This window comes from Acartia tonsa, chromosome 11 (assembly GCF_053477335.1).
Source record: "Acartia tonsa isolate MP-2025a chromosome 11, ASM5347733v1, whole genome shotgun sequence".
Classification (NCBI taxonomy): domain Eukaryota; kingdom Metazoa; phylum Arthropoda; class Copepoda; order Calanoida; family Acartiidae; genus Acartia; species Acartia tonsa.
Window position 1 is genome coordinate 42,158,076 of NC_137270.1, and position 8,961 is coordinate 42,167,036.

Genomic DNA, 8,961 nt, shown 5'->3' on the forward strand with positions numbered 1-8,961 from the left:
TTAACCAAACTAAAGTAATATGTTTTAAAAAACATTAAAAAATATTAATCTTTTATAAAAGAAAGTTTGTTAGAAAAGTTCTAATCAAATAGAACAGGGCAAAATTATTTTTTCAAAATGTAAACAAACACTTAACTTTGAATATTTCTATACTTTTTCTAAAACTTAAAAATCAAATCGTACTTAAAATCAATGTTTTTGTTTGTTAAATCTTCTTGTGGCGAGATTTTTAAATGTTATTTTTTCATATGTATTGAATAATCATAAAAAAAAGAAAAAAAATTGCATTAAGCCGATTCAAATATATTGAATATTTCCTTATAAAGGCAGCAAAATAAAAAAAGGTGTTAAATAAAAATTATTTATATTTATTTCTTAAGCTGTATAACTTTTAAAAAAATTTTAAAACATGATTTTTGCTAAAATAGATATTTTTTCATTAAAAGGAAATATTGTTTATCAAATCAGCTGTTATCAAAGAATATATCGTTTTCTTATGTTGGGCTACGAATAGTAATTTCAAGGGATCGACAGCCGCGCACAAGCCTAAAATTCCGCAGGTGTGCAAAATAAGATTTTAATAAGGAGAATTGTCTGTTAAGAAACAAGTTTAGATTTTCAGCTTAACTTTAAAGATATAATATGACGATTTAACTGAGGCTTACCCGCGGCTGTTGAACCCTGTTAATTTAAATTAAAAACTATATATCTTTAACAGTCTTTAACCCTCAAAAGTAGGACCCCTTTCCGCATCTTAACCAGTTGTACTTAGCAGCTCCGCCGCAAATGGTGGTTGGCGGGAAAACTTTTTCATGAAGCTTTAGTTTAAAATTTTTAGTTTCCAGCCTAAAATATAAGAAGTAGGATGTCCTCCTTATTGAACAAAACTCAAATAAAAGTTGGGTACGAGTTAGGAAGCGAAAAAGCTATATATTTCTGACCACAAAATGCTGATTTTTACTTTTCTAACAGCTTTTGTTGATATAATTATCATATTCATCTGATTTTTAGATTACTCACAACAATTTTATAAGCGAAGCATCTCTATATTCAAATGTATGTTCTTCAACAGTATTTACGTAATTTTGCAACTTTATGTACAATTTTGTTTAATAACTACAAATTAATTGCCTGCTTATAAAGTTCTCACATTCTACTTTTGCACGCATCTGGGCCCTATTTTTTCATTTGCAAATTGAATACATGTTTGAGGGAGATAATTTAAATTTCGTCTTGGTTACCGCAAAATAATGCGGCACTGCTTTGACTGTAATAAAAAAACTCCAATGCTAATTGCCTAATAACACATTTTTTATAGTATTATTTCTTATAAAATCAAATACGAACGCTAATGCATTAAAAATCTGTTATAAATTACAACAAATTAATATTATTATTTTTTTACCACTGGGAGTTATTTATATGAACATTTATGTTATGTTGTGAACATTTTAGCAGACAATTATTTATTTTAAATTTATAAAGGTAAAATTTTCAGGGATATAAAAAAAAGTTTAGATTTTTTTTCATTTTAAAAGATAATTTAATTAATTGTCAATAATCGTATTTCAATATAATATATTTTTGATAGGCAATATATTAGTCCTAAAAATTGAAAGTCGTCGTACTGATTTTAATGATAAGGTTTTTAATTTTAAAAAAAAACTTAAATATCTCTGAAGAAGGGGAAAGAAGGATTTAACTGTAAATGAAAACATGAAATATAGGCCTTAATTTTATCGCCACACTTTGCGGATTCTTGCGGAGAGGTGTGGATAGTATAATTTGCCTCTGACTCGATGTGGGCATGAAATTAATTTTGCAAATTAACATTGCAGATTTTTGCAAATAACTTGCAAATATGATTTCTGCGGATTTTCTAATTTACATAGGCGTTTTCTATGTATATTCCTCTTTCCAAAAATACCTCACTTGTCAAGATTGGATAAAAAAATCTTTGTGGTCGAGATTCCTTATCTGTGTTAACAGGATGTCTGTCTGTTTGTACTGAAGGATCATACTAACAAACGAACAGATGTGATTTATCCTATAGGTCCCGGGAAGATTTATAGTAATTTTTTGAGAGGGTATCACCACCTTTATATAAATCTCTCCTAAAAAAAACAAGACCGTCCCCCCCCCCCCCCAAACCCCTTTTATTATTTTATCATATTTATTAATATATAGAACAAATTTTGAGCAAATATTATTGCATTAGTAATTATTATCAGTACGTGTTAAAACTAAATTTTTATTTTTAGCAGGTATAAGGAATAAATCATTATATAAAATAAATATTTAAATAAATAATTTTTTTTTATAAAATCTAATTAAAGGTACAAAAATTATAGAAATATTCAAGAAATATAATCCTATTATATAAAGTATAAAATTAGGCTATTTTGTTTGAAGTAAAAAATCTCAAAAATGGCTTGACCAAATTCAGTTATACTTTGAAGGTGCTTTTATGCCATTTCATATTATTGCTTCTAGATTCCTTATATAAACAAACAGGATGGGCAATTGTCCGTGTGTAGATTAATATCTTGCACACTGCATGACCAATATGGTTCTTATTTAGAGTGAAGCTTCATATATATCCAGTAAAGGTTTCTAACTATTTTTGGAGGACCCCACCTAAGCATAATCACTCCTGGTACTACCTACACCTAAAATTTTACTACTTTTCTTTTTCTACTAAAATTCATATAGTATAGTCGAGTTACATCCCTTATGTCACGCACCACTAGAGCCCTTTAATTTAGGGAAAGACCAATTTAGTTTATGATCAACTATCCCTTAAACTATGGAAAGAAAATTTCTCACAAGAACAATAATTTCCAAAATAAGGAAAATTGTTGGAAAAGACATTTAATTAATTTTTCTTTAAATATTATTTGAGCCATCCTAAATTCTCAAAAAAATTATGCTTTTTTTCAGGTTAGGTAAAGTTAAGTAAGTATTAAACAAGGAAAATTTTATCAATGTTGCTATATGAAGTCAGTTTATTGTACTTAATACTATCCTATTATATAAATTACTAAGCTTTCTTGTTTGTAGCAAAGGATCTCGCTAACCACTGAACCAATATGGTTCTTCTTTAGAGGGAAGCTTCGTATACGCCCTGAGATGGTTTTAGACTATTTTATTTTTGAAAATAAGTCTGGGTATGGTTTTAAGCTATTTTTCTGCTCTTATTTATCTCTTCAAAAAAAGAGCCCATAGATGATAGGGGCGCAGCCGCTAGTTAAGAATGAACAAAAACATGGATGGGCAAATGCAGTTTTGATTACATAGAAGATTTTTATTGAAACTGAAACAAACTGAAACAATTATCACGAAAGTTTAATATGTCCATATGCCTATTAGCATGATATACAGATCTACTTAATAAGTTAGCTGTCTAACTTAAATAGAAGCCTAGAAAATCACACTTCCATTTTCAATTTATTGACTGATGGATGAACAAACAACATAAATTGTAGATTGTATTATTCTGAATTCAGGCTGCTTTATTATTGACTAGCAGCTACGCCCCTAGAGGCCTCTAGGGGCACTTAAGGATGGGGTAGTCGAATTTGATAACCCAATTTTTTTTTTATATTTTAAAAGAAAAATTTAAAAAAATATTTTTGGGGGGTGCAAAATTTTTTTTTGGAGGGGGGTGCACCCCCTATCATTTTAAATTTTAGTTAAAAAAAAAATTTTTTTTATTTTTTTTGGGGGGGGGTTTTAATTTTTTTGGGGGGTTGGCTTCGCCCCTAGCCTCTAGCGGCTTTGATCAAACCAATTTTTCGTATTTTAGATTTAAAAGAAAATTAAATTTTTTTTTACTTTTAAAAAAATTTCTTTGGGGGGGGTTAGTCGACCCCACTATTTTAATTTTAGTTTTAAATAGAAAAAAAATTTTTCATTTTTGAGGGAGTTGGGGACAGACTTCGTTCTACTTTGTATTATAGATTAAATGGCCTTTGTTAAAGGATATTTATTTTTCAATTGTTACAATTGCATTACTTGTTAAAGAATAATTTATTTTAATGACTACAATTACGTTTCTTGTTAAAGAATAATTTTTTTTAATGACTACTATTATGTTACTTGTAAAAGAATTTTTTTTTCAATAACAGTAGTTGACACTAATAACGGTCTATTATGGTTTTACCTGTTATTATCAGGACTGTGCAGCCGCAACTAAGCCTCAAATTTAAGCCTTGTGGGATGCTAGACTTTTTTTTTAAATGGATTGCCATATATGGGTCAGGTATAGACTTTCAGCTGATTGTAGAATAGTAAAAGATTGATTTACCTGAGAGTTACAGGCAGCTGACGCACAACTGCCAAACCCTAGTTTGTATAAAGCAACGAAGGCAAAAACCCTTTCTACAATCATAGTTTCTTTTTTGTGGGAAAAGAACCTACGGTATAGGGTAGCAAAAATAAAGGGGCACTAAAGTAAAATATTGGATTAACTATGTTCATAACTTCTATACAATAAAAGTAAAATTCACAAAAATTTTAGCAGTCAAGATCAACTAAAAGTGCCTGAATAGAAGTAAGAAAAGTTGAACTAAAATTCACCCCCGCAAGATCTTTTAAGAACTTGTAAAAACCCAATCTTTAGCTTAATTTGGTCAATTCCTTATTCAACTTAAAATCAAATGGTTATAGAATCTTTACTTATTGGAGAATGTTCTGTATAATTTTTAAAGCATTAATATTCAGTGGTAGCAGCAGTACAAGGATCTGCATGATTATATTTGGAATATTAGGGCAATTCCTAAATTGACTATTGGTACCAAAAATTTTTGTTAAATTTTATATTAAGTATGCTTCTTCAGATGGAACTATGCTTGTTTCAATTTGCTTTCTAAACTTAAATGCTGCAGCTAGTATCCACTATACATTAGTCCGGACTAAACCCATTAGAACATTTCTTCTATAATTTACCTATATTTGATTAGATAGAAACAATGAACAAGTTAGATATTATACGCCTTATGTTGCAAATGTTTGGTTTAGCTGTATTTGTGTATCAGACAGTTACATTTCTTCAGAGATATCATGAATCTCCAACAATAATTACAACATCACATAAAACCTGGGATGAGAGCTACAGACCAAGGTTAATTATTTGTAACAGCAAATTTTATAATATCACAGAAAGTAGACAACTGGGATATGAGTGGTATTCATCTTTGTTAAAAGGAGATGTTAACGGTTTACACAACTCTATCTCTTGGAAAGGAAAATATAATTCTACATGGAGTGAACTAGAGAGTCTCATCCTTAACATCACTAACAAGAACACGGAACACATAGAAATCTTTGAACAGACTAATGAGAAAATAATCAGGTTGAAGCATTTGACACCATTTACTGTTTGTAATGAAATCAAAGATTTTAGGCATATAATATATATTGGATTGAAAAAAGATGTATCAATGTATCTGGTTGACCCACACAGGTTTACTAATCACAGGATTAACACATTGTCAATGAAAGGGGAAAAAATTGTTATTCCTGAATTATTTGAGTCCACTCAAAGCTTAAATGTATATGCAAATGTTAAAACAACAGTTTTAGAGATGCGGAATGACAAAGGAAACTGCAATATTTATCAGAGTGATTCAGGTTACTCCAAATGTATAGAAAATGGCTATTTAAGTTTGTTCAACAAAGTTCTTGGATGTGTACCCCCATGGTTTAGGCATGAAGTTAATGATTCCATGATTGCATGCACAACGCAAATAGATTTTAAGGATGAAGGAAGTGCCACTGAGATAAAGACACAACTATACAATATCAATGTTGACTCAGAATTTACAAAAAGTTCCAAATTTGAATCAGATTTGTGTTTGCCTCCTTGCCAACAGCTTATCTACACTGTTGAAATAGTAAGAAGTGAGAAAAGTTCTTATGATCAAAACTGGATTAATATCAAGTTTGCTGAGGTGATTGATATTGAGACTGAAATAAATGGATATGATTCTTTCAGATTAATCATTAAATTATTAGGAAGTAGTCTTGGTTTGTGGCTAGGTTTAAGCATCATTGGCATATTTGACTTGATTATTACAGCTGTACTAAAGCTTCAGGGTGTTGTTCAGAGGGTGAGTGGTGTTCTAAACATCCAAACCAATCACTTGCAAACAGGCTAATAACATTGTCAGTAAGACCTAACAGTAATTGCTTCTGAACATAAAAGATTATGTTATCATAAAGCATACAGAATATAATTCTAAATAATTATTGCACTTGGAAACTTTTATTACTTTTTCTTAAATAGTCATTTAGCTTATAACAATAAACTTAATGATCTTAGGATTGAAATATATATAACAATAGAGGAAAAGTTATATAACAAAGATTTTAAAATGTATATCTACAAAATAGAAAGAAAACTAATAAGTGATTTAATAAAATCAGATATCAAAGAGTAAATTTGGGAAATATCATATTATATTGTGACATTAATATTAACATTGATATTTAACATCTTCTTACATTTAATATAAAAATTTAGAAGACATTTGTGACATTCAGAAAATTGTAAATTGAATTCTATTTTAAAAATATTAGATTTAAATACCCTTAGATTAGAAGACAAAAATGTTCTTAGATTTGTAGTTTGCAATATTTACTTAATTGTTCTTTAATATTGTTGTTAACTAAAGTATAATATGTTTCAAAAAGAACACTTTATGTTTTTTATGTATGTGTGTATTCAAAAATTTATAAATTGTTGTAAATTTAGAAGTATATTCTTTTTTATAAAAAGTTTTAAATATATACTTACAGTGTAATTTTTATATCAAGTATTCTAATTTACATTGTTTCAACTGTAAAGATTAATTTTTATAAAAAGTAGTAAGGTTTTTTGTCAAAAGCTTAAGATTTAAAAAAATAAACTAAATGATTGGGTTTTTCACTTTTAAGCAAACTTTACATATGTTCTGTGATGGTTTTAGGCTATTTTATAGCAACTCCTTGACCCTCTTATGCTCTATTTTCCATTAACTACTTTAATAAAATACAAGCCAGCCCTTATAGACTAGTAAGCATCTATTTTCTTATTTAAGACACAATTGTCTTTATTTTTCTTCAATGCTAAAAATAAAATGTCTTCTTCCTTGGTTTGCTAACAAAATCAGGTTTTCTTACTTTGTGTATAAAAAATGATGTATACACATGAACACTGTAGCAAAAACAAATTTGTATGACTATTTTCTGGGGGAGTTATTAGTTAAATAAAACCAATCAGAAGTTTAACCCTCCTTTTTTAGTTTTTTGTTTTAAAGAGAAGTTGCAAAATATTTTTGGGGGGTGGATTCATTTTCTAGTTTCAATTTTATATAGGGTGGTTGTGGTGGCTACCCTCCCTACAACTTCACTGTATAGGAGAACCATATAGGTTCAGCGGTTACATCTTAAATAATTTACAGACAGTCATCATTTTATTTTTATAAAAGGATATAGTATACGTTAGTGATTTATTGAATCAAGTATTTTTGACAAAAAAATAACCTTATCTGGATCTTTAAGTGTGTAGCCATTGCCATAGCTGTAGCGGTATCCGTAGTCCTGACTGTAGTCATGGCCATAGTCGTAGCTGTCACCACTGCCAGTGCTGCCAATAAAAATGTTTGAAGTTTTACATATAATTAATTTTTACTGAAAATTCAAAAGTGGTTGTGATTTAAAGATTTAGAGATAGCATATAGCCATGGCCACGCGTTGTCAATTTGATTTAAAGATCATTATTAACCCATTAGTGCCAAGCGCCTCTTTTATGGGCCGATCGAGCTGAAAATCTCAGGGAAGCTTTATAATGGTCAAAACGGAATTCCAATTTTTTGTTTTGCTCTAGTGGCGTTCACAGGAAAGTTGCAAAAAAACCCAGTTCGGAATGGCCATAAATGCCCAACGGGCATTTAGACCCATTTTGGGCAGTTTCCCTCAGTATTAAAACTCGGTTTTGTAGTAAAAACCCGGTTTTTTTGACAAAAAAATGAAAAATGTAATTTTTAAACGTCGAAAGTGAGATGAACAGTTTCTAATACTACGTTATGATCCGTAATTGAAAACTACATAATCTCATGTAATCTATAGAGCTAAAAGTAATATACGAAACGATTTATATCACATTTAGTGTTTTGGCTATAGGTACCACCCTTTTCGGTTAAAAAAGCCCGTTTGTCGAAGTTTTAAAACACACACACCACAAAAAAAGAACATATACCGGCAAACGGACGTAAGCAAAACTGCCTGCTCCAGGGGGAAATGAAAACCAGGGTAGTAGAGGGGGATTCATACTGAGAATGATGCAATATGAAGCTGGAAACCGGTTATTTTTGTGATTTTCTTGAACCGGGCTTTAAAACACGGTTCAGCACTAATGGGTTAAGTTAGTGGCTGTACCTCTGGCAACGGCTACACATTTAAAGATCCAGGTCGGGTAAATACAAAGGGGACATTGAACTATTTTTTACACTGTCCCTAAAGTTTATTAATAACGTTTTTTTATTCATTGACTTAACAAGTTTGGGTACTTTTATTGATGAGTAGGTTTATTCAGTTGAGTGTTCAAACGTTTTAACCTTTAATTATGATCTACAGTAGAGGTAATTTTGTGAATTAATTATTCATTGTCTTATCCCTTTAGATCCCTGGGAAGGATGTATCCCCCGTCTCCCTGATCTACATTACAATGTTCTTTTAGACACATGCAGAGCAGGAGAAAATAAAGATTTATTATGCTATAGTGGGAAAGTCACACATAACAGTATTGGATCATTATCCCGCCTCAAGAAGTAAGGGAACTATAGGCTGTGTATTACACTAGCCCCCAAAAGCTTTTTGAACTTTTAATGAATTTTGATTAATTTATTCGTTAAGTTGAGTGTCCTAACGTTTCTGATCTACAATAAAGGGAATTTTGTGTATCATCATTGGTCGTGTAGA